Source organism: Scyliorhinus torazame, chromosome 1 (genome assembly GCF_047496885.1).
Source record: "Scyliorhinus torazame isolate Kashiwa2021f chromosome 1, sScyTor2.1, whole genome shotgun sequence".
NCBI classification, from domain to species: domain Eukaryota; kingdom Metazoa; phylum Chordata; class Chondrichthyes; order Carcharhiniformes; family Scyliorhinidae; genus Scyliorhinus; species Scyliorhinus torazame.
In genome coordinates this window covers 212,954,484-212,978,239 of record NC_092707.1, presented here as the reverse complement: position 1 = coordinate 212,978,239, position 23,756 = coordinate 212,954,484, and the positions used below count along the sequence as shown (strand labels likewise).

General features: G+C 44.2%; 1 protein-coding gene across 8 annotated transcripts in view; it reads right to left on the bottom strand.

Moving 5' to 3' along the window:
- nfyc (nuclear transcription factor Y, gamma) overlaps positions 1–17,472 on the bottom strand; it is a 128,582-nt gene extending 111,110 nt beyond the window's left edge. For 3 of the 8 annotated variants that reach the window (XM_072502304.1, XM_072502349.1, XM_072502336.1), the window contains exon 1: positions 3,527–3,826. The gene's annotated coding sequence lies outside the window, so the exon portion shown is untranslated. Of the gene's footprint in view, positions 1–3,526; positions 3,827–5,189; positions 5,303–17,338 lie in introns of those variants that run through there. The other 5 variants (XM_072502320.1, XM_072502311.1, XM_072502335.1 and 2 more) reach the window with 5 other exon arrangements.
- Positions 17,473–23,756: the final 6,284 nt, after the last annotated feature.

The following is a 23,756-nucleotide window of genomic DNA, read 5'->3' as shown; positions in this document are numbered from 1 at the left end:
CAGGAGATGAGCTTTGCTATCACCACTTGTAAATACATTGCAATCCCTCCAGTTCAACATACTTTGGATCAATCGGCAGCAGCGATTAGCAGTGCTGCCCCACAGCACCAGGTACCCGGGCTCAATACCGGCCTTGGGTAACTGGAGTTTGCACTTTCTCACCACGTCTGTGTGGGTTTCCTCTGGGTGCTCCGGTTTCCTCCCACAGTCCAAAGATGTGCAGGTTAGGTGGGATTTGGGGGATAGAGTGGGGGAGTGGGCCTAGGTAGGGTGCTCTTTAGAGTGCCGGTGCAGCTTAATGGGCTCTTTCTGCACTATACGAAAAGCATTTCAGGATTTTGGAATTTACTGCAGTATAGAATGCGAGAATGCCGTACTACAAGTGTTAGAACTGGAAAACACCATAAGAATAAATATTTACCCTGAAGCATAAAAACATTAAAATGCAGGAATTAGAATTGTTTTACTTATCCAAATACTGTATCTTCCACGTTTTCACCCCCAATGATGCGAGTTGCTTGGATCTGCTCAAAGTTTCTGGACAACTGTTACCAAACAGTAGATTTCCAGATGGGGAGGTTACAACAGTGTACTTGTGAATCTCTCGCTTTCGATTGTTTACAATTCATAAAGTTAAACAATGTAAGATATGAATACAATTAAAGAGATTACTGTGAATTACTATTGTAGTTGTCATGGGTGGGTGGGAAAGATTCTGTAAACACAATCCAACACATTGCTCTCCCACAACAGAGTGAATTATTAGGCTGTTTCACAGTAAGAGGAGAAATCATCCCAGACAATGTTTTAAAAGTTATCTGTGGAAAAGTAAAATCATGAAAGCAGATTATCTTGTTCTCTTAGCATGAACACTGTGGTGTTAAATATGACAATAAGGGCAAAGCTTGAGCAGTGTGCCAGTCACACTGCAATGGATTCCCAGTAAATGAATAAACCACTCGATCAATACACACTTGAATTGCTGTTTCATTTGTTTTTGTGTAATCAAAGACCACTGGGGACATACTCTTCCCATCTTACAGAATGTTGACAGCTTCAAACAGGGAGGTCAGCAATGCAGGTATTGTGATGAAGGAATTCAGTGAGTAAACTAAGAGGAGTAATCGGTGTTAGCATTTCTTCATTGGGTTATTCAAAAGGCTCCATAGCTATCCCACCAATTCAAAGATACTATCGTAATTCCCCCATTTGGGCAAACCACTATCACCAGCGTTAGACTGGCAGCAATACAAAGAGCTGTGCTTGTGGGAGGGTTTTGGACAGCACTAGTATATCCTGAAATGAAATGGCTGTCTGTGATCACCATATTACAGTGTAGCATTCCTTCAGATTTGTGATTGCTACTTACATGACAACCTACTTTAGTTTTGCAACTGGCAATAAACTTTACTGGCAGTGGAAGAATTACACGCACACATATAGATTCCGGTACGGTTGTGTTATAAAAAGGTGCAGGCAGTAATGCTGCACTGTAAAATAATTAGGGCATATTGTGGAACCAAGAGTAATACAACAATGGAAACACTGTTGGATATGTAAAAATTGAGGACAGCAGAACACTTCACAGACATTGAGAGTTCTGGAAGGCACAACAGAAAAGAACTTGAGACAATTAAATGTTTCTTGAGAGAGAACATATTAAGAGGTGGTCTAAGACTGTTGATAGATAGAGCCGAGCCGATTAGAACAAAAAATTACTACGTTTCACAAATCATATGTTCTTATGATGTCAGTGGTTCCCATAATCTACCTAGAAAAAGCAAATGCCACACAGATGACTCTCCCTCCAAATTTGACAGGCAAAATGTGGACTTTCATGGGACATCATTCTGAAGCGTATATATTCTACATAGTGGCAGTTGAGTTACTAATCACAATGCGTCCCATGGAATTAATTCACATCGATGCAAATTATATATCACCCAAGTCCAAACAATATGGAGTTTACCACACAGGTGAAGAGGGAGGATCTCATAACAATATCGAACACTTGAGAACAATCATTTTGTTAAAACAAGTGAATGGACGACGTACAAGAACATTTTAAAATCATGTTCAAGCACTAGATTCAAACAATTATCCCAATAAATGGGTGTGTTCTCTACTCAATCTTGCATTAAATCTGTCACAGGCAAATAATGTTAGCTCAACTCTCACTTTATAAGTGTGCACACAGTGTCTCTATCATGCATTTGTTCCTAGGTAGTCACAATTTCTTTAAAATCATTTTCAGCGTGTTACAATAAGTTATCACAATAACTTATCAATCCAAATGTTTCCAAATTGCAATCTTACATCCAAATTACATAAAGTACAGAAGACAATTACATAGAAGACGGAAAACCTCACAACAAAGTTAGGAAATATTTAACAAATTTAAGAAAATGTTTTAATTCCCTGCACCCATTCAACGGATTAATCATATCCTTTGAACAGCTAAGTAGCAACTGTACCTCAAGGTCACTTATTCTCAGTTCAAAGGCCCAGCTACGTCAACTTCAAACATATTTTGCTACTCTTCACAACTGGACCAAGGTAGACTCCTATTCTAACATTATGCAGATAAGAATTCTAATGGTTTTTAGATAAATTCAAAAAGTAAAAGTGTTATTATTTCCTCTTTCTTTTCTACCTCAGTGTTTCAATACTTTCCTTGAGAGGCACTGACTGGCTGAGCTTTCAAGCCAACATTCCAGTGACCTTCACTCACTATTCTTAAACCAAACATGGGACAGGGCACTTGCCTGTTCCTCTCCCTTTATAAAATTGCACGTTGCCTATATAATAGAGGAAAGACTACTGCATTTCAAGTGGTTTGTCCTGAAAACTCCCACAACCATATTCCAATGACAAATTTAAGCCCCAGGATCTGTAATCAAAGAGGCACTGTCAAGGATGGGAATACTACCAGAAGCCAACATTTAGTAGAGAGACTTTCAGAAGATAGTAGCAGGATTCCTAAACAGTCAAGTTTACAAATATACAACTCGGAAAGAGTCCGTCATCCAGTTTAGAAATACTGTGAAAAGTCTGTTGAAGCTGCTAGTCTCGTCTCAACATACTCTCCATAACCACTCTCACCCCACTGCAAGTCTTAACAGTCCAAAATAGTGCTGCCATGTATAGAATCCAAACTAGATTTTTGGGGAGTATTGAAAGGAACAAAATTCAAAAGTAGAACACATTCGTCTCACCTCCCCCCACCCCCTTGGGGATTGTTTAATACTTTTTCTTAAAAGAACTACTGATAAAGATGACCACGGTAAAATCGTTCCTAAGCAGCACTAGATCAAACTAAACATTTGAATAGCCTTTTCTTTAATAACCAGGTCACATTCATTAGCCCTTAAGAAATTCAAGGTTGCTCAAAGTCCTTCGATTACTTGCATGCGATTAGTAAAGAAACAGAAATAGGATTTTGTTTCGACTATTATTTGAGGGAAACCCACCACAATATCGATGCAGCTGTTAACTCGTTCTGATTAAAGCAAAATCTCAAACTTACCCTAACATCCAGCTTCTCGGTGTACTCTTCCCTCTCTGGGTCCGGAGGGAGGGGGGAGGAATGGAAGACACTCCTAGGCTCCAAAAAAAAAAGGAGGCCAACAATCAAAAGCGTCTCAAATTGAGACAATCCCAAAGGCAGCTCCAGTGCAATGTAGACAGGACACATTGCAAAGTAGTAAGCTTGCTGCTCTGAAGCCAGTAAATGAACGCAATCGCCATTTTTCTTTGTCTTTCACTTGACCCCTGTCTCGGTGATAAACTCAGTACAACAAACCTACAGCCTTTTTCCCCCACTGGCAAGTGAAGGCTGCAACTCAGCCCAACCTGCTCCCCACTCAGGGCCCGCCTCCCCTGCACGCCAGCCCCCCATTGGCCCGCCAGCTCTCCCGCCCCTCTCGGGCTGCGCTCTGATTGGAGGTTCACCACATCAATCTGCTAGCGAGGTGACACTTCCGGTTTCAGGTTAGGTTGCCCTACAGAATAGGGGTCAGAGGAGATAGGGGAGGCCCGGGTACAGGAGCCGGTCAACACAGTCACTCATTAAAAAAATAACTACCATCCAACTGGAGGATTGGTTAAACAAAAAGTCGGAGCGTTTTGCAACAAAACCAATCAGTAAATCTTGCATTTATCTGCCGGTGTAGTTGCACATTTCCCCTGGCAGCATTTGGTGGCTGTCGATTTAGACCCGCAGTCCCCTGCTCCCTGGCTTTGTTTCTATCCCGTTTAACCGCGACCAGGCATTTTTTTTGCAAACTTTCCGCAGCTTTTGCCTTCAGCAATGTCGTTCCGCCCACGGCCCAGCCCATTGGTCAACACTAGCTTGCCAACATTCCATTCCAACACCGCCCTACACCCTGATTGGTCAGAAACAACATCAATCACCGGAAACAGGTGGCGTCATCTTTCCCATTGATATTTGCAGCTCAGATTGAACAAGATGCCAAGTTACTGTCGCTGAAGGCACCAGCTTCACAAATCTAAACGCAGCTGCCACAGGTAACTGAGATGTGGCTTGAACAAGGGACCATGTCCTCAATAATATTTCAATATGGAGTTAAGTACCCAATTCATATCTGTCGATTCCATACTTGGGCAGATTCTTATTCTGGTAACTATCAAGTACAACAGCACCAGGTCAGAAAAGGCAACCACAGGCAAAACACCAGTATAGACAGGGCAACTGGGAACAGTAACACTGGTGCCAGGCAGGCCATTTACATGGCAAGTAACACCAGTGCCAGAGGGGGTAACTACAGGCTACAGCAACACCAGTGCCAGAGAAACTACAGACAACTGCAACCCAAGTGGCACACACCAGTGCCAGATTAGGAAACCAGAGACTACAACAACACCAGAGTCTGACAGGAGAACTATGGGCCACACCAACACCAGAGTCAGACAGGACAACACAGAAGCACCAGAATTAGTCATAGGCAGGCTGATGGATGGAAATGTAGCAAGATGGATTGAAGCCACGTTTGATTATGGTAAATCTGAGCAACAATATTTAGAAATGCCAGCAGCTAATTCTGTCAACAATAACAAATGCTCAACTCCATGGCTTATTAATCTTTGTTGGTCTGCTGTGGAGCAAATAAGCAGTTAAGGTTGTTAGCACTACTGTCTCACGGCACCAAGGACCCGGGGTTGATCCCTACCTGGGTCACTGTCTGTGTGGAGTTTGCACATTCTCCCCCTGTCTGCGTGGGTCTCACCCCCACAACCCAAAAAAGATGTCCAGGGTTGGTGGATTGGCCATGCTAAATTGCCCCTTAATTGGAAAAAATAGAAAATAAATTTTAAAAGGGTTGGTGTGGAAACTGCTGCAATGATGGAAACATCAAGAAATTGCTCCCAGACTAGTTCAATTCAAAGCTGTTCGGATCAGTAGATTTTTGACAAAAATATTTGTGTAGAAACTAAATTGAAAAATATGTCAGTTACAATCAGTTAGCTACATAATGATAATATGGGCAACATAACTATTAGTCATGCTAACACTGGCCCCTATATTTGTAGCAGCTACAGTTGAACTTCAATATTTTGCATCAAGTGGAAAGGTTTACAGAGAATATTAAAAGTGAACTTGACATTTGGCCTTCTATAAAATCTCAGTTGGTGAGCATGGTAGCTTCATACTTGTTGGGCATCACTCATGGTACCAAAATTGATATACTTTTATGGGTGGCACAGTGGTTGGCATTGCTGCCTCACAGCACCAGGGACTCGGTTCAATTCCAGCCTTGGGTGACTGTGGAGTTTGCACAATCTCCCAATGTCTGCGTGGGTTTCCTCCCACAGTCCAAAGATGGTGGATTGGCCATAATCAATTCTTCCTCAGTGTCCAAAGGTGTGTAGGTTAGATTAGGATAAATGGTCGGCACAACATCGTAGGCTGAAGGGCTTGTACTGTGCTGTATTGTTCTATGTTAGGTTAAAGGGATACTGGGGTAGGGTAGTGGAGTGGGCTTGGGTGGAGCACTCTTTCAGAGGGTCAGTGCAGATCCGATGCGCCAAATACTCTCCTTCTGCACTGTAGGGATTCTATGATACTCCAAATCTCAGTTCTGCCACTAGGAAACATTTATTTCCATCTGTGACTCTTGGTTCCCTCTTTGCTCTGTTCTGCTGCTCACCAAATAACAACTTTCACTTTAAAAGGTTCAGTTTAATGTTGCATCTTTCATGTCACAAAATACTTTACAGCCAATTTAGAAGCTCTCTTATTATAATGAAGGAGATACAGCAAGATTCCACAAACAGCAATGTGATGAGTGACCAGATTATCTGCTTTCGATGTTGGTTGAAGATAAACAATGGACAGGTGTTAGATTGGAGGCAAGCAGCCACGCATAAATGGTAGTTTAGAAAAACACAAAGTGGTTTATTACAGTCAAACACCACCACTCCCCGGAGGGACTCCTGTTTTAATACTAGCGGGGATACCCTTGTTAATGGGAAGCACCGCCCCGTTACCAGGGAAGTTAGGCACGGGAAACCTGATGGTTCCTATCCCGTGATGTGGGCTTATATCACCAGGGCGCCTGGAGAACTCCCCGTGTCCCAAATGAGGGAACAGTCACAGTTTAAGGTTAGTTTGATGTCTCATCTACAAGTTGCTATCTCTGATAGTGCAGCAATCCTTCAGTACCGCACAGTGCATCAGCCTGGACTTTGTGCTCAAGTCTCTGAAATGGGACTTGATGACACAACTTTTTGATTCAGACAAAAGTGCTACCCACTGATTCACTGCTGTCTCCTTTCATACCAAATTAATTTATTTTGAAGTGTGGTTATTTTGAAAGCAAACAAGGCAGTCAATTTGTACACTACAAAGTCCGACAAACAGCAAGCAGTGTCAACTTAGATTACAGGAAGTCCTGGAGAGGGGCTTGAGTGCATGACACTTCAGTGGTTGTGTACTATCAACTGAGCCAAATTGACACTCGGGAAAATAAATGCTGTGCCAGGTTACCATTAACTGAGGCACTGGGAGTAAGGGAATGAGCAGAGAGGAGACAACAATCCCTGAATGTGTAGACTGAGATTGAAGTCGGAAATTTGGTTCCCATGGGAATTCGATGCAGAAGGGGATGGAGGTTCTTCCTTTTCTATCTTTTTTTAGTCTTCAGTAGTTGGTGACTCTTTCTTTGTCTCTACGCTAGCAGAGTATAACTTTCTATTAGTTCAGCTGTGTAAATTAATGACTAATTGACTAATTAAATAAAATTAGACAGACATGGCAGGAATGGTGGTGTGCCATGACTCATGTGTGGGAATCTGTAGAATGCACTGCAATCCTGGATAATATCTGCAGTAATTTCTGCAACTTACGCAAGTTCAGCTCAGAGCTGCTAAACTGAAGTCGGAGTTGGGGATATTCTGCCGCATCAGGGAGGGGGGAGAGTTTTCTGGATACTTTGTTTCAGGAGCAATCACGCTCCTTAGATTATGTAGAACATTATAGAGTCGGTCCATGGTCAGGGCCAGTCAGATGCGTCTGCAAGTCAGGCAGATATCAATGATGGAGGAGCCTCAGCCCCTGACTTTGTCCAACAAGTATGAGGTATTTACAACTTGTGTGGATGAGGAGAACGACTACAAGATGGGTCAATGGACTGACCATGGTGATGGATGCCATTCAAATGGGGGGGGGGGGGAGGGGGGGGGGCGAAGAAGAATGTGGTAGTGATAGTAGACAGTAGAATCAAGGGGGAAGATACTATTCTCTGCAGTGCGACTGGGATCTCCTAAGTTTGTGATGCCCGCCCAGTGCCAGGGTTAAGGACATCTCGTCACGACTGGAGAGCAACTTGAAGTGAGAAGGGTAGGATCCAGTTGTTATGGTCTACGTGGGAACCAACAGCATAGGTAGAACCAGGATTTGAGTAGTAGGGGACAGCATAGTGAGGGGAATTGACACTTTTCTCTGTAGCAAGGAGCAAGAGTCCAGACGGCTATGTTGCCCGCCCAGTGCCTGGGATTGGGGCATCTGCTCCGAGCTGGAGAGAAACTTGCAGTGGGAGGGGAAGGATCTTGTGGTTGTCGTCCATGTAGGTGCCAATAATATGGACAGGATGAGGAAGGTGTTTCTGCAGCATTAGTATGAGGAACTAGGCTCCAAATTAAGAAGCAGAACCTCAAAAAGGTAATAATTCCTGGATTACCTGAGCCACATGTGAATTGGCATAGGGCAAACAAGAATAGAGAGGTGACTGTGATGCAAAGACTGGTGTGGGGGAAGTGGGTTCTAGTTTGTGGGGCGCTCGCATCAGTATTGGGGAAAGTGGGATCTGTATCCTTTGGATTGTCTACACTCGAAACATGCTGGGGTTGAAACTCATAACTAGGAAAGTAAAGAAAGTTTTAAACTGAATAGTGGGGGAAAAGGGGTCAAATTTGGGAAGATTTGGAGACAAGGCAAGAGAGGATCCTAGGTACGAATATGTGAAATGATAATAATAATAATCTTTATTAGTGTCACAAGTAGGCTTACATTAACACTGCAATGACATTATTGTGAAAATCCCCTCAATCGCCACACTGTTCGGGTAAACGGATTCAGAAAGTCCAATTCACCTAACAATCACGTCCTTCGGGACTTGTGGGAGGAAACCGGAGCACCTGGAGGAAACCTACGCCGACACGGGGATAACATGCAGACTCCGCACAGACAGTGCCCCAAGCTGGGAATCGACCCTGGCGCTGTGAAGCAATACCGTGGCAGGACAGAACAGAGTACAAATCTAAGAGTAAATCAGCAGGTACGGCTAATTGCGACAAAAAATAAGAAAAAGTAAAGGCTCTGTATCTAAGTGCATGTGGCATTTGAATCAAAATAGAAGTATGATCTGATAGCAATTACAGAGATGTGGCTATGGGATGACACTGAATATTGAAGTGTGTGTGACATTTAGGAAGGACGGAATTTAAGAAAAGGTGGTGGGGTGGCTCTTAATTAATGATGGTATTAGCACATTGGAGAGGGATGATCCAGTTCAGGAAACCAGATGTCGAAGCAACTTGGGTTGAGATGAGAAATGATAAAGGTAAGAAGTCACTTGTGGGGGTGCTGTACAGGCCTTGTAACTACACGGTAGGACAGAGTACAAACAAAGAGATAATGGAAGCTGGTCAGGAATATATGGCAATAATCATGGAGGATTTTAATCTACATACAACTGGAAAAACAGATGGGCAAAGGTAGCATAGATGAGGAGATCATAGAATGTTTTGGGGATAGTTTCTTAGAACAGCACATCCTGGAGCCAACCAGCAGACAGACTATAATACATCTAGTGATGTGCAAAGAGATGGGACTAATTGATAACCCCGTAGTGGAGGCACCCGTGGGTAGCAGTGATCATAATATGATTAAATTCTACATTCAGTATTTTAAACTGAAAAAAGGGTTATTATGAGGGCAAGAAGGCGGAGCTAGCTAAAGTGAACTGACAAATGTGTTTAAGGGACAGATCTATAGAAGTTCAATGGCTGACATTTATGGGGAAATTTCAGAATACACAGAATAAACACATTCAATGAGAAAGAAAAATTCCAAAGGGAGGGCCCATCAGCTGTGCTTAACTAAAAATGTTAAAGACAGTATCAAAAATGAAATAGCACATATTTGCACAAGGACGAGTGGCAGGTCAGAAGATTGGAAATAATATTTTTTTTTATTCGTTCATGGGCTGGCACTGGCTGGGCCATCATTTATTGCCCATCTCCAATTGCCCTTGAACTGAGTGGCTTGCTCAGCTATTTCAGAGAGCAGTTAAGAGTCAACGACATTGTTAAGGCTCTGGAGTCACGTGTATAGTTAGCTCGCAATATAGACAGATAGTGGAGTTTGTACAGATATTTAAATTAGAGTTCACAAACTCTAATTTATTCACCAAAGAGAAGGAATTGGTAGATGTTGAGTCTGGAGAAGGGGGTGTAGATAGCCTGGGTCACATTGTGATCCAAAAAGACGAGGTGTTGGGTGTCTTAAAAAATATTAAGGTAGATAAGTCCCCAGGGCCGGATGGGATCTACCCCAGAATACTGAAGGAGGCTGGAGAGGAAATTGCTGAGGCCTTGACAGAAATCTTTGGATCCTCGCTGTCTTCAGGGGATGTCCCGGAGGACTGGAGAATAGCCAATGTTGTTCCTCTGTTTAAGAAGGGTGGCAGGGATAATCCCGGGAACTACAGGCCGGTGAGCCTTACTTCAGTGGTAGGGAAATTACTGGAGAGAATTCTTCGAGACAGGATCTACTCCCATTTGGAAGCAAATGGACGTATTAGTGAGCGGCAGCACGGTTTTGTGAAGGGGAGGTCGTGTCTCACTAACTTGATCGAGTTTTTCGAGGAGGTCACTAAGATGATTGATGCAGGTAGGGCAGTAGATGTTGTCTATATGGACTTCAGTAAGGCCTTTGACAAGGTCCCTCATGGTAGACTAGTACAAAAGGTGAAGTCACACGGGATCAGGGGTGAACTGGCAAGGTGGATACAGAACTGGCTAGGCCATAGAAGGCAGAGGGTAGCAATGGAGGGATGCTTTTCTAATTGGAGGGCTGTGACCAGTGGTGTTCCACAGGGATCAGTGCTGGGACCTTTGCTCTTTGTAGTATATATAAATGATTTGGAGGAAAATGTAACTGGTCTGATTAGTAAGTTTGCAGACGACACAAAGGTTGGTGGAATTGCGGATAGCGATGAGGACTGTCTGAGGATACAGCAGGATTTAGATTGTCTGGAGACTTGGGCGGAGAGATGGCAGATGGAGTTTAACCTGGACAAATGTGAGGTAATGCATTTTGGAAGGGCTAATGCAGGTAGGGAATATACAGTGAATGGTAGAACCCTCAGGAGTATTGAAAGTCAAAGAGATCTAGGAGTACAGGTCCACAGATCACTGAAAGGGGCTACACAGGTGGAGAAGGTAGTCAAGAAGGCATACGGCATGCTTGCCTTCATTGGCCGGGGCATTGAGTATAAGAATTGGCAAGTCATGTTGCAGCTGTATAGAACCTTAGTTAGGCCACACTTGGAGTATAGTGTTCAATTCTGGTCGCCACACTACCAGAAGGATGTGGAGGCTTTAGAGAGGGTGCAGAAGAGATTTACCAGAATGTTGCCTGGTATGGAGGGCATAAGCTATGAGGAGCGATTGAATAAACTCGGTTTGTTCTCACTGGAACGAAGGAGGTTGAGGGGCGACCTGATAGAGGTATACAAAATTATGAGGGGCATAGACAGAGTGGATAGTCAGAGGCTTTTCCCCAGGGTAGAGGGGTCAATTACTAGGGGGCATAGGTTTAAGGTGAGAGGGGCAAAGTTTAGAGTAGATGTACGAGGCAAGTTTTTTACGCAGAGGGTAGTGGGTGCCTGGAACTCACTACCGGAGGAGGTAGTGGAGGCAGGGACGATAGGGACATTTAAGGGGCATCTTGACAAATATATGAATAGGATGGGAATAGAAGGATACGGACCCAGGAAGTGTAGAAGATTGTAGTTTAGTCGGGCAGTATGGTCGGCACGGGCTTGGAGGGCCGAAGGGCCTGTTCCTGTGCTGTACATTTCTTTGTTCTTAAGCATTGGTTTTCTAGAAAGTGCATCTGGGGAATTGATCATTTTTAAAAATTTGTTTGTGGGACATGGGCGTTGCCCATCTCCAATTGCCCTTGACGGGGCAATCGTTCATGGCACGTGGGGATCGCAGGCTGGGCCAGCATTTATTGCCCATTTTTAATTGTCCTTGAGGGGGCAGTTATAAGTGCCAACCCAATTGCTGTGGGATCTGGAGTCACATGTAGGCCAGACCGAGGAGATCGGCAGACATTAGTGAACCAGATGGATTTTTACAACAATCGACAATGGTTTTATGGTCATCGTTAGACTTTTTAATTCCAGATTTTGGGGGAATTCAAATTTCACCATCTGCAGTGGCAGGATTTGAACCTGGGTCCCCAGAGCATTACACTAGAACATAGAACATTACAGCACAGTACAGGCCCTTCGCCCCTCGATGTTGCGCCAACCTGTGAAACCACTCTAAAGCCCATCTACACTATTCCCTTATCGTCCATATGTCTATCCAATAACCATTTGAATGCCCTCAGTGTTGGCGAGTCCACTACTGTTGCAGGCAGGGCATTCCACGCCCTTACTACTCTCTGAGTAAAGAACCCACCTCTGACATCTGTCTTATATCTATCTCCTCTCAATTTAAAGCTATGTCCCCTCGTGCTAGACATCACCATCCAAAGAAAAAGGCTCTCACTGTCCACCCTATCCAACCCTCTGATCATCTTGTATGCCTCAATTAAGTCACCTCTTAACCTTCTTCTCTCTAACGAAAACAGCCTCAAGTCCCTTAGCCTTTCCTCATAAGATCTTACCTCCATACCAGGCAACATTCTGGTAAATCTCCTCTGCACCCTTTCCAATGCTTCCACACCCTTCCTATAATGCAGCGACCAGAATTGCACGCAATACTCCAAATGCAGCCGCACCAGAGTTTTGTACAGCTGCAACATGACCTCATGGCTACAAAACTCAATCCCTCTACCAATAAAAGTTGGATCTCTGGTTTACCAGTCCAGTGACAATACCACTATGCCACCACCTCCCCTTACATTGATATGGATAGCAGTTAAGAGCAGATTTACTAGGCCAATATCAGGAATGGGCAAGTTGTCTTATGAGGAAAATTTGGACAGGTTAGGTTTGTTTCGAAGAGGCAACTTGATTGAAACCTTTAAGATCCTGGGAGGTCTTGACAGGGTGGATGTGGGACAGATGTTTCCTCTTATCGGAGAACCTAGAACTTGGGATTACTATTTAAAAATAACTCATTTAATTCAGAAGTTAGGAGATTTTTTTTCCCTGGGGGTTGTGAGTCTCTGGAACTCTTTTCCTCAAAGGGCAGTGGATTCAGAATCTTTTCATATTTTTGAAGCAGAGCTAAATTGATTCTTGATTAACAAGGCGGTTATCTGGGAAAGGCAGGAATGTGGGGTTGAGTTTACAATAAGACAATCCATGGTCTTATTGAATGGCAGAGCAGATTTGAGGGGTTGAGTGGCCTACTCCTGATCCCAATTCGTATGTCCATACATCGTGGTCCATGCGGGATCAAACAACATAGGTTGAATAAGGAGTGATTTTTGATGAGAAAGTTTGAGGGGTTCGGGTCCAAATTAAAACATAGAACATAAAAGGTCACCACCTCTGCCATGTGCCAAATGGCAGTGTCAAGTAGATTAGAGAATTAGATGTGTGGCTCAAAGAGTGATGTGGAAAAGAGCTTTGATTCATAGGGCACTGGCATCAGCACTCAGGGAAAAGGGACTGTTCTGAAGAAATGAACACCACTTAAACCGGGCTGGGACCAGTGTTCTTGCCAATAGTGTAGGGCTGTGGAGAGGGCTTTAAATAGGGTAGATTTTGTATCAGTCTTCATAGAAGACACCAGTTGCGTACCAGAGGATAACCTAGGGGTTAAAAAGGAGAAAATTAAGGTAATTTATGAGTAGAGGAAAAAGTAACGGAGAAACTCAAGGGACTAAGATCTAACAAACCTTCAGAACCTGATGGCCTACAACCTAGGATTCTAAATGAAGATCCTCGAGGAAGGAGGGAGAGAAAACAGAGAACTATAGGCCAATTAGCCTAATATCAGTCATCGTGAAAATACTGGAATCTATTATTAAGGAAGTGCTAACAATACCCTCAGAAAGGTATTAGAACAAGTCAATATGATTTTATAAAACGGAAATCCTATTTGACAACTCTATTCAATTTTTTTGAGGGTGCAACTAGTAGAGTAGATGAAGAGGAACCAGTAGATGTAATATATCTGGATTTCCAAAAGACGTTACACACCAAAGGTTAATGAGCAAGGGTTCATGGATTTGGAGGTAATATATTAGCATGGATGAAGGAAAGGAAGCAGAGACTAGGCATAAAGTAGTGGGCAAACTGTGACTAGTGGAGTGCTGCAAGGATCAGTGCTGGGCTTCAGCTATTTACAATCTTTAATAACCTAGATGGAGAGACACAGAGTATTGTAACTCAAATTGCTGAGGATACAAAGCTAGCTGGAAAGGTAATCTGTGCAGAAGACACAAGCTACAGGCAGATTAAGATGAGTGGGCAACAAGAGGGCGGATGGAGTACAATGTGGGAAGTTAATCACTTTGCATAAGAAAAAAAACAGAATTTTTAAAAAGGTGTGAAATTTGTAAATGTCATTGTGCGAAGAGACTTGGGTGTGGTCGTACAAAGATTGCAGAAAGTTAGCATGCAAGTAAATCAAGCAATTAGGAAAATATTTTGCAAATTGGCTTGTAATAGGGTTGAAGAAGTCTTACTACAATTGTACAGGGTATTGGTGAGATACATAGAACATAGAAAATACAGCACAGAACAGGCCCTTCGGCCCACGATGTTGTGCCGAACCTTTGTCCTAGATTAATCATAGTTTATCATTGAATTTACAGTGCAGAAGGAGGCCATTCGGCCCCGAGTCTGCACCGGCTCTTGGAAAGAGCACCCCACCCAAACTCAACACCTCCACCCAACCCAAGGGCAATTTTGGACACTAAGGGCAATTTATCATGGCCAATCCACCTACCCTGCACATCTTTGGACTGTGGGAGGAAACCGGAGCACCCGGAGGAAACCCACGCAGACACGGGGAGCACGTGCAGACTCCGCACAGACAGTGACCCAAGCCGGAATCGAACCTGGGACCCTGAAGTGTGAAGCAATTGTGCTATCCACAATGCTACCGTGCTGCCCTTAAGAACAAATTAATCTACACTATATCATTTTACTGTAATCCATGTACCTATCCAATAGCTGCTTGAAGGTCCCTAATGTTTCCGACTCAACTACTTCCACAGGCAGTGCATTCCATGCCCCCACTACTCTCTGGGTAAAGAACCTACCTCTGATATCCCTCCTATATCTTCCACCTTTCACCTTATATTTATGTCCCCTTGTAATGGTTTGTTCCACCCGGGGAAAAAGTCTCTGACTGTCTACTCTATCTATTCCCCTGGTCATCTTATAAATCTCTATCAAGTCGCCCCTCATCCTTCTCCGTTCTAATGAGAAAAGGCCTAGCACCCTCAACCTTTCCTCGTAAGACCTACTCTCCATTCCAGGCAACATCCTGGTAAATCTTCTTTGCACCTTTTCCAAAGCTTCCACATCCTTCCTAAAATGAGGTGACCAGAACTGTACACAGTACTCCAAATGTGGCCTTACCACAGTTTTGTACAGCTGCATCATCACCTCATGGCTCTTAAATTCAATCCCTCTGTTAATGAACGCTAGCACACCATAGGCCTTCTTCACAGCTCTATCCACTTGAGTGGCAACTTTCAAAGATGTATGAACGTAGACCCCAAGATCTCTCTGCTCCTCCACATTGCCAAGAACTCTACCGTTAACCCTGTATTCCGCATTCATATTTGTCCTTCCAAAATGGACAACCTCACACTTTTCAGGGTTAGGTTCTTTACCCAGAGAGTAGTGGGGGCATGGAATGCACTGCCTGTGGAAGTAGTTGAGTCGGAAACATTAGGGACCTTCAAGCAGCTATTGGATAGGTACATGGATTACAGTAAAATGATATAGTGTAGATTTATTTGTTCTTAAGGGCAGCACGGTAGCATTGTGGATAGCACAATTGCTTCACAGGGATGACATCTAGAATACTGTGTGCAGTTTTGGCCTTCAAATTTAAGGAAGGATATACTTTCATTGGAGTCAGTACAGTAAAGGTTTACTAAATTGGTACCTGGAATGAGAGATTGTCCTATGACGTATGGCTGAATAAATTGGCCTTTTAATGCACTGGAGTTTGGAAGAATGAGGGGATCTACTTGAAACATACAAGATTTTGAGGGGACTTGAATGGGTAGATGCCGAAAGATTATTCCCACAAGTCGAGGAATCTAAAACATGGCAAGGGGGGGGGTGAGAAAGAGAGACAGTCTCAGAATGAGGTCAAATCAGTTAAGACTGAGATGAGGAGAAACTACTTCAAAGAGTTGTAAATATTGGAAGTCTCTACCCCAGATGGTTACGGATACGTTATCGTTGAATTCATTTAAGGTTAGGATAGACAGATTTTTGGTTCTTAGGAAATCAAGGGTTCTGGAGAGTGAGTGGAAAAGTGGAGCTGGAGGTGCTGATTGCACTGAATGGCAGAGCTGGCTCACCAGGCCATCTGGTGTATCCTGCTCATAGGTCTTATGGAGCAGACATGGGTGACAATAAAGATCTGATAAAGAGCAAACTATGATTTAGAGCTGAGGTGGTCCAGGAATGCACTTTCCCCTGGCCCAGCACATCCAATTAATTGGTGCAAGAACAGAGGACGGCAACAGAATGTAGCAGGTCTGCCAACATCTACTAGGAGACAAACAGAGTTAATGTTTCGAATCCTTTGACTCCTTGTCAGTACAACCCCCAGCTCGGAGTGAGCCAGTTTGTCTCTGGTCCACAGCACAGTACCCCACCCCCACCACAAGGTCAAAGTGGATCCAACGAGTCCCCGTCCGTCCCTTACCCCTACATGCTCAGTTCAGCCAGTGTGCTTTCAACCTCCACACAATAGTAAGCCATAGTGCTGCCCAACCCAGTAATTTAGATTACCCCTTAGCCCAGTGTACCCCCTAATCCTGGATATCATCCCTGATCCAGGGCATGTATTAAACCAGGATCCTGGATCTGTGCCTCCATAGGTGCAGTCCACTAAGTCCTCAACAAACTTTTGAAGCATCACCTATTTCTGCTGCTTCACAGAAGCAGAATCAACCGAACCTGCTTGGCGCGTCAGCCCCGCCTCCGGGCCGCGCTGATTGGCCGGGCCCGGAGCTGTCAGACGGGCCGCGGATAGGGATTGGCCGAGGGAGCTGTCAATCACAGCGGCAGTTAGGGTGGGTTGAGACGCAGCGCGGCGGTTCCGCAATGGCGGTGAGAACGCCGCCGCCTGGAGGAAGAGGGGAGGGCGGAGTGGCGCCCACCCGCTTGCCCGAGCTGAGGCTTCCCGCTCTCCCTCCCTCCGGCCGGTTGAGGGGGTGGGCAGCCCGGCTGACCGGCGGCCACTCACAGGCCCGGGCCCGCCAACCAATAGCGGCGGAAACTCTCAGACCAATCAAACCTCTGACCCGTGTCCACCAATGAGAGCGGCGGGAGAGCGGGGCGGAAAGATGGCGGCCGAGCAGCGCGGCCCCGCGCGGCGATGACTTCCCCCTCATCCCCTCCCCCCCCTCCTCACCGACCGGACACCCTCCACTCACCCGACAATTTGTGAAGCGCCGCCCAGTCTCGCCCCGTGCCACCCGGCCGGCTCCGCTCGCTTGCCGTCCCTCCGCTTGGAAATTCCGCTCGGAAACAAGATGGCTCCCGCGCCGCTCCGGGGAGGACAGAGAGAGGGGGGAGGGAGAGACACATCTCGCGGGAGCTCAGCGCCAACTCTCGGTTCTTAAAGAGGCGCAGAGAATTTCTGACGGCTAACGTGTAAATAACTCTTAAAGGGACGTCTGAAGCCGCCCGCCATGGTTACAATCCCAATGAAACCATTCGGGCCATCGTGATCCAATAGCTGCCACAACGCTGCTGTTTTCCCATAGCCCTGCAAATATTCCTGTTCAAAGATCTATCCAAATCCCACTTGGAAACAAAGTCTTAATTTTATCTGGTACTTTTCACAATCTCCGAACACCATAGAATCCCGATAGTGCAGAAGGAGACCATTCGGCTCATCGAGTCTGCACCGACCCTCTGAAAGAGCACCCACCCAGGCCCACTCCCCCACCGTAACCCAGAACCCCATCTAACCTGTACACCCCAAAGCTTTTACAACTATTGAAGTTTGATTTTGCTGTACGATAACGTTTGCTTTCAGTGACTGATGTACAAGGACACCTGGCCTCTTTGTACCTCAACATTTCCCATGGATGCAAGGATGTTGTTTCCTCTGGTTGGGGGGGTCTAGAACAAGGGGTCACAGTCTCACGATATGAGGTAGACCATTTAGGGATGAGATGAGGAGAAACATCTTCACTCAAAGGATGTTGAATCTGTGGAATTCTCTACCATAGAAGGTCAAGTCACTTAATGTATTTAAGAAGGAAATATGTAGATTTCTAGATCCTAAAGTTGTCAAGGGTATGGGGAGAGCACGGGAGCATGGTATTCAGACAGAGGATCAGCCATGATCATATTGAATGGCGGAGCAGGCACGAAGGGCCAAATGGCCACCTGTTCCTATTCTCTATGTTTACTATCCAAGCAAATTACAATTGATCCTTTAACAATTCATACAAACTCTCAAAAGTCCTTTTCAAACATTCTTAAACAATTACAAATTCCACAGATATGTTAAAATAAATTACAAAGTTTCCTTACTGTACTGCTTCCGGGTCAAATGTCCTCAAAGCATACATTGATGAAATAAAACTATTCCCAGCAGTTGGTAGTGCAAGGACTAGGGTAGACAAATCTAAAGTTATGGGCAAGCAATACGGAAGGGCAGGGTAGATATGAAGAACATTTTTATGCAGCAAGTGGTAATGACCTGGAACTCATTGTCCATGAGGGTGATTGAAGCAGAGATGATCAACAATTTCAAAAGGAAATTGGATAGACTTTTGTGGAAAATCAACTTTCATGTCCACGACGATAGACCAGCGGGTGGAATGGGACCACCTGGATTGCTCGACAAAGAGCTGGTATGAATTTGATGAGCCAAATGGCATCCTTCTGTTTTACATGACTCTGTGACAATAGCTTCTATCACAATCCTGTCCTTGCTCTCTCCCTGTAAATATCAGGATCTTTATTTTTGGCAGTAACAGCGAACTTTAAAACATGTATACACCCACCTGTTACCCGGCTGAGGGGAATCTCTGTAGTTTATCATCTTGGACAGTTCATTTATTCAGAATTAATTGCATCTATCACATTTGACAGATTTTATGAAAATTGGATTGTAAATGTATTGGGCAATTTACGGGTTAAAAGCCTCGGGTTAGAATGTGTTTGACTGCAATGGTCATGTTTTCTATAAAGAATTCTGTTCTACAGGGGTGGGTTTTAGCAGCCAGCAGGTGAGGTTGATGAAGGAATGTGTTTTTCAGTCTGGGCAAATGCATTGTGGTTTACCTGGGGAAGTCCCTGGGGAGTTAATGTGCTTTCAGTCCCTGGAAAGTTAAGTTGTTTTTTTAGCTTGGGGAGATGAGGTCATTGGTGAGTGGAGCCAAGGAAGGCAGAGAGACATTTTGAAAGCATTAGACAGAGGTTTGGAAGTGAAGTCTGATCTGGCAACCCTTGTGTTTTTTAGACCACAAATAAAGGCAGTTTTTTTTCCCAGTAGAAGAGTTTAAAAAAGGAGTAATAATATTTTGAAAGCATAGGAGTCTTGCCAAAGACAAAGAAGAGGCTGAAACAACCCAGTTGAAGCAGCTAATTGAAATTCAGTCAGAGTCTGAAGAAGTTCTAACTAGAGATATAATTTGTTCTGTACTGCAAGCATTACTATATACCATGCTGATTGTAAGCTAGATTGAGAGCTGTATGTTTCTTGTTGTTTAATGGGAAATTGAATAGTAGTGTTAAGGGCTAATTGTAAGCTGTTCTTTTACGAGTGTGAAGTTTAAACGTTTAATATTGTATTTATAATAAAGTTTTGTTTCAGAAATACCAAAGCCCTAATTTTTCATGCAATCACTCCAGGAGTGAATCATTCTTTCCCCACTGTCTTAAAATGAATTAAAATATTGGGGTTTCGGTCCAGTATCCTAGTCATTGTTGGGGTCTGGCCTGGGATTGTAATACATCATTGATGATTATCGGGCGAAGTTGACCTCCAATCACTTCCATTGGAAAAGGGAAGGTTCTTCTCCTCTTCCATTACTTTTTTTTCTTGTCCCAGCACTGCATTATTGGGATAACAAGCCTTCTTCCACAGCATCATCACATTCCTGGTTCATCAGGTTTCAGAGTAACATTGGGCGTTTTCAGTGCGAAACGTAAACTTCATTATGTAGTGCGAATGAATTCCCAATCACTTTGTTTCCCCAGATTTCAGTTTCCTATCACTGAATTCAATGCAAAAACAGGTGGTATAGTCACCATATAATCATTAAGATAAGAGTTAATCACTGCACTCAAAGTATTACGCAAGCTGGTTGATAATTTCCTGCAATGGTTTATTGATTTAAAATAAGGTGCTTCCACTAACACAATGTCAACACCTCAAGAGAGATCTTGCAGAATAAACTATTGATCAGATTCTGCTTGTGTCAGGTATTCCAAATCTTCAGAACTGCTGAAAAAAGAGACATGTTGCAGCTTTTCATCTTGCACTCATCAGGACACTTTACAAGAATACTAATGTAAGGGAGAAACAACAAGAGGTGTTGGATACTTTCAGTACTGCCACAAAATCAGTGAACAAAGCTCCTGTTACTTGTTGATTGACAAAGATCTTTTAGTTACGGATTAGGTAATTGGTTAATCAGAAAATGTTTGTGTTTATATAGTGCCTTTCACAATCCCAGTATGCTCCAAAGCACTTTATAGTCAATGAACCCCTGCTGCAATGGCAGAATCTAGTGCCCTCCCCTGTGGCGAGTTTGGTGACAGGGGCATTTAATCGGGTGGAAGAGTAGCCGGCAGAGATACTGCCATCTTTCCCCCTCCATCCTGATTGAGTCAATTAACCCAGGGTCGGAAGTGTGTGGCGGTGGAGAGGGGGGGGGGATATCCTCATTCATAGGCACTGAGTGCTTAATCAAAGAACCCTGCTTCGGAAAGGGAGGCCAGGAAGTTCACAATCAACCCCTGCCCTTCCTACCGTGCCCCATCCACGGGACCTTCATTCCCTGACTCACCCCCTTCCCACCATCAATAAAGTTGTGTCTGATTTCCTCCACAATCCAAGGTTTTGGTAGTGTTATGTACCTGGGACTGCATTCTTTCTGGTCCTGCGTCCAGTGTAGTGACGTCAGGAAAGTGTGCATGCTTTGAGCAGATCACCATTTCCAATTCATGAGCAACACACTTAATAAACCTCTCATTGTGATTTACAAGAAACCAGAGTGTGGGCGCCTCCGTAGCTTTTCCCTTTGCGTCAACAAAGAAATATAATGCAGATAAAACTGACAACAAGGATTGAAGCAGAAAAATTGCTGCAAAGGTTTTTGTCGACTATTTGTGGGACGGCATCAGGAGCAAGTGAAGATTCTTGGGACCGAACGCGCACACATACAGATGTCAGGTGAAGCACCGCCACTGATGTGAAGGTTTAACACAAGTTTTTGACAGCAACTGTGATGAAGAAGACTGACAGTTGGGGAAGACTTGCTTGAATTGAAGTGAATGAAGTTTGGGCTGCAGGGACCGTGCACCAGGTGAAGCTACACGGGCTGGAGGCAACGGGGATTTCAAAGTCTGCTGACTGCACGCGATCATGGTGGCCAAGCTGCAAAGACCCTTGTAGACTGCGTGTAGTCACCGGTCAGAGCTGTATCTGACGGGGGGTACACGGCTTCCCTCCCGACAGGGAATTTTGTACCGGGTTCAACTCGTCTGGTGCAACAAACCCGTGCTGTTGATTGGAAGGATGCATTCACGGCAACTATATGGTGCCCTTTTCCCCCTTCCGTTGACAGAGAAAGTGTGTCTGGCCACAGGAACAGAAACAGCCGACACTGAACCTTCTAGGTCGAAATGTAGTGTTCAGGCATAAAAAGGGAAAGATTTCCAAGTTGCATATTCAAAGGATTGCTTGTGCCATACTTTCCAACACAGTCGGAAGAGTAGACTCTTAAGAGCCGGGATCAAAAAATGGCAGAAAAAACAGGGCGCCATGGACACGTTTGATGAGGATTATGAAACATGGAATTCACATGAAGAAAGAGTCCAATTGTTTTTAACAGCTAATCAGACACGGGAGGACCTAAAGCTCACAACATTTCTCAGCTCAGTTGGCCGTAAAACGTTTATGCTGCTGCAGAATCTTGTTCACCCAGCAAAACCAGGAGACAAGTTCCTCAGTGAATTAATGAAAATCATAGAGGGACATTTATCTCCCAAACTCTTATTGATTGCATAAAGGTTTTGGTTCCATTGCCATTGTCAGGAAGGTGGTGAAAGTACTTTACAGTTTGTTGCGTCTTTAATAAGATTAGCTAGATATTGTCCATTTGGCTTGATGATACTCTGAGACAGGCTGGTTTGTCGATTATGCAGTGAAGCTATTCATAGTAAGCTGCGTACTGTAAATGATTTAACTCTAATAGAGTAAGCTGTGGAAGTTGCAATGAGAGAAACTTTGCAGATAGGGGCTGGAGCAAAGATCCACAAAATGGACACCTCCAGGAACAAGGCTGCAAAGCCATGTCACTGTTGTACACAGGTTGGCCACTCAGCAGGGGAAAGCTGGAATAAATTGAATATATGCAAGCACTGTGGCAAGAAGAGCCATATTGCCAAGGGGTGTTGGGCTCAGAAAACCTCACCTATACTAAGAAGGTGCAGGAACAACCACACAAGTAAACAATCTACTCTTCTCTACAAATTAGTGGATGAAGCTCATGAACACTCAAAAGATAGCGAAACTGAGCTACAGCAAGATGTTCTGTCAATGCAGGGACATCAACAACGTTTTTGGGCACATCCAAAACATGAAAGTCATAAAATTAAAATGGAAGTCGACACGGCATAGCAGTATTGCTAATACCTGAGACAATTTATCATCAAAATTCATTTAAATCAAAATTCTTGAAAACTGTCGAATGTGATCCTAAGGACGTACACTTGTTCCATTGAAAGGATGCATTATGGTGAAAGTCGAGCAAATGGGCAGAGGGCGATGTTGCCTCTTCACGTTGTCTGTGGAAGCTTCCCTGCTCTATTTGGCTAAGATTATGCTTAGCTGGGAAACAGTCAATCAATTAGTGGATTCAAAGAGCAACTTGCAACAACTTCTAATGAAGTGTGAGAAGGTATTCAAAGATTCACTAGGCTCCAAGACTGGAGTTGAACTACACCTATAACTCAAGCCAGATAGCACACCCAAATGTCTCAAAGCTAGAACAATACTATGCATCATTAGAAATCTATAGAATCCCAACAGTGCAGAAGGAGGACATGAAGCCCATTGAGTCTCATTGGGGTTGATGGAACTTTGGTGAGGCCTAGCTGGAGTACTGTGTGCAATTCTGGTCGCCACATTATAGGAAGAGGCAATTCACCAGGATGTTGCCTGGGATGGATCATTTAAGTTGTTTTTGCTGCAACAGAGAAGACTGAGGGGTGACCAGATCAAGGTGTACAAAATTATGAGGGGTATGGACAGGGTGGATAAGGAGCAAAATAAAGCAGCTGCTCCCCTTATTTGAAGGATCAATTACAAGGGGACGCAAGTTCAAGTTGAGGGGCAGGAGATTTAGGGGGATTTGAGGAAAAACATCTTTACACAGAGGGTGATGACGGTCTGGAATGCACTGCCTGGGAGGTGGTCGAGGCGGGTTGCCTCACATCCTTTAAAAAGTGCCTGCATGAGCACTTGGCACATCGTAACAAGCCTATGGGGCAAGTGCTGATTAGGTAGACAGGTCAGGTGTTTTTCATGCATCGGTGCAGACTCGATGGGCCAAAGGGCCTCTTCTGCACTGTATTCTGTGATTCTGATGCTTTGATTCTGAGTCT